The sequence below is a fragment of the Oncorhynchus nerka genome, linkage group LG13 (assembly GCF_034236695.1).
Source record: "Oncorhynchus nerka isolate Pitt River linkage group LG13, Oner_Uvic_2.0, whole genome shotgun sequence".
In the NCBI taxonomy this organism is placed as follows: Eukaryota; Metazoa; Chordata; class Actinopteri; order Salmoniformes; family Salmonidae; genus Oncorhynchus; species Oncorhynchus nerka.
The window spans coordinates 95,866,808-95,869,951 of record NC_088408.1 but is presented as its reverse complement, the minus strand read 5'-3'; the positions used below and the strand labels follow the sequence as shown (position 1 = coordinate 95,869,951).

At 42.1% G+C, this 3,144-nt stretch overlaps 1 long non-coding RNA gene across 1 annotated transcript; it reads left to right on the top strand.

The window, feature by feature from the left end:
- The first annotated feature begins 791 nt into the window (after window positions 1-791).
- LOC135574624 (uncharacterized) lies at window positions 792-2,926 on the top strand. Its single transcript, XR_010465489.1, has 2 exons — window positions 792-903; window positions 1,427-2,926. It is a non-coding gene; the product is annotated as an uncharacterized LOC135574624 (long non-coding RNA).
- Window positions 2,927-3,144: the final 218 nt, after the last annotated feature.

Sequence of the window (3,144 nt, the reverse complement as noted above, 5' to 3'; positions counted from 1 at the left end):
ACAGCAAGGAGTCCTCATGCCAGGTAGTCCTGAGGCATGGTCCTAGGACTCAGTTCCTAGGGAGAATTAGAGAGAGCATACTTAAATTCACACAGGACACCAGATAAGACAGGAGAAGTACTCCAGATATAACAAACTGACCCTAGCCCCCTGACACATAAACTACTGCAGCATAAATACTGGAGGCTGAGACAGGAGGGGTCAGGAGACACTGTGGCCCCATCCGATGATACCCCCGGACAGGGCCAAACAGGAAGGATATAACCCCACCCACTTTGCCAAAGCACAGCCCCTACACCACTAGAGGGATATCTTCAACCACCAACTTACCATCCTGAGACAAGGCCGAGTATAGCCCACAAAGCTCTCCGCCACGGCACAACCCAAGGTGGGGGTGCCAACCCAGACAGGAAGATCACATCAGTGACTCAACCCACTCAAGTGACGCACCCCTCCTAGGGACGGCATGAAAGAGCACCAGTAAGCCAGTGACTCAGCCCCTGTAATAGGGTTAGAGGCAGAGAATCTTAGTGGAAAGAGGGGAACCGGCCAGGCAGAGACAGCATTATTTCATCCTTCCTTCGAAACTATAGAATTTAGTTTTATAAAGTAAATCTATAGCTATTTACAACGTGTTGGTATGACAGGGGTTGACAGGGGTTTCCCAGGAGTTTTCCAGGGGTTTCCCAGGAGTTACCAGGTGTTTTCCAGGGGTTGAGGGGTTTTCCTCTCCTTGCTGCTATAAAATACCTTCACATGTTGTACACATTCATTCTTTCTTGTCTCCTTGGTAGAACGCTAAGCCACAGCGACCAATAGTCTTCCAGACCTCAGGATTCTATTCTTCAGCTTTTTAGAAGGAGCCATGTTTTTTTCCCGAACTGATAGTTTAAACTGATGATGGTAAGACCAATATGATACCATATGGTGTAATACGCCGTGACATAATATATTATGATATACTGTAGTAGCCTAGAATATTTCATATCATAATACAATTGCCATATAACAATTTATTAGTTATGTACAGTATTTATCTGTAAATGATAGAATAAACGAAAGATATGAAGGTTTAGCTTCCTTGAACTGAACAGCGACCATTTAGACAGTGTTTCTGTTTCTGTTTGCTCAATAACATTCACAAAATTCTTAGTAATGCTTATGAATGTGTTTGGTATGCTCTATTGGGGCGGCAGCGTAGCCTACTGGTTAGAGCGTTGGACTAGTAACCGGTAGGTTGCAAGTTCAAACCCCTGAGCTGGCAAGGTACAAATCTGTCGTTCTGCCCCTGAACAAGCAGTTAACCCACTGTTCCTAGGCCGTCATTGAAAATAAGAATTTGTTCTTAACTGACTTGCCTAGTTAAAAAAATGTAAATGTATGTACCCTTATTTAAGCATGACTCATTTTGCCTCATGTTCCCCAGCTCTCCTGATGCATGGCAGACGGCGGTGCCTGTGTCTCTGAGAACACCATGTGAACACCATGTGTAGGGTGCCGTCTTTCGGATGGGACGTTAAACGGGTGTCCTGACTCTCTGAGGTCATTAAAGATCCCATGGCACTTGTCGTAAGAGTAGAGGTGTTAACCCCGGTGTCCTGGCTAAATTCCCAAATCTGACCCTCAAACCATCATGGTCACCTAATAATCCCCAGTTTACAATTGGCTCATTAATCCCCCTCCTCTCCCCTGTAACTATTCCCCAGGTCGTTGCTGCAAATGAGAACATGTTCTCAGTCAACTTACCTGGTAAAATAACGGATAAATAAAAAATAAAATAAAATCTCTGTGCCTGAGAACACATGTGTTCTCCAACACACCATTCATCAGAGAAGCCATATCTGTGACCACATGTTTGTGCTAATCAAGAGCAAGGTAATGTTTGTGCTAAACAATAGCAAGGTAATGTTTGTGCTAAACAAGAGTAAGGTAATGTTTGTGCTAAACAATAGTAAGGTAATGTTTGTGCTAAACAATAGTAAGGTAATGTTTGTGCTAAACAAGAGCAAGGTAATGTTTGTGCTAAACAATAGCAAGGTAATGTTTGTGCTAATAAAGAGCAAGGTAATGTTGATGCTAATCAAGAGCAAGGTAATGTTTGTGCTAAACAATAGCAAGGTAATGTTTGTGCTAAACAAGAGCAAGGTAATGTTTATGATAATCAAGAGCAAGGTAATATTGATTAGAAGGTCTTTATTTCAGAACCATTGTGTAGCATGTATACAGCTCCATTCAGCACATAGTAATGAATGCCTAACTTTGCTCACTCCTACTATAGGGTATAGGGTACCACACTCAGATACACATAACAGCAGCGCCATCTATTGGCTTGGCGACGTCTCGTAACAACCACGTAGAGATAGTGTGAGTTCTATCCTACATGTACATTCATTGACTTGATTAACTTGGCATATTAACTTTATGATGTGTTGCTTTTACATGGTTCACGTTATTATTGGGTAACTACCGTTGTACCATGACATTTCTACGTCATCAAATATGTCATCAAATGTTTTTTTTTTCACAAAACGATGTATGTAGGATCTTAATTTGAGCCAGTATGCTACGTCATGAAAATAATCCCGCAGCTACAGGAAATGTGAATTATGTGGATTATAATTAAGGTTAGATTTTTTTGATTACCACCAAGAACACTCTGCCTGAATCCAGACTCTGAAATGGGCAAGAAGATACAGACTGAGTGGGTCCAGAAGAACTGACCCAAACATGATATGTAAACCATGTTGTATAGTTCCTTCTCTTCTTCTTTTTCTTCTTCTTCTTGTGAGAGACTGTGTGACCTATCTGGCCAGAGGCAAGTTAAGGTTCTCTATGGGCTCTAAATTAAAATGTTTCATTGGTAGGACTGGTGCTCCCAACTTTAAAAAGTGAGGAGGACAAAATAAAATCTAGGAGCACGAGAAAATATTATTCTTCTTTCAATTCGATTGAGATATAGCCTATAATGGGGCTATAGGATGGGGCTATAGGATGGGGCTATAGAATGGGGCTATAGGATGGGGCTATATGATGGGGCTATAGGATGGATAGGATGGGGCTATAGGATGGATAGGATGGGGCTATAGGATGGGGCTATAGGATGGATAGGATGGGGCTATAGGATGGATAGGATGGGGCTATAGG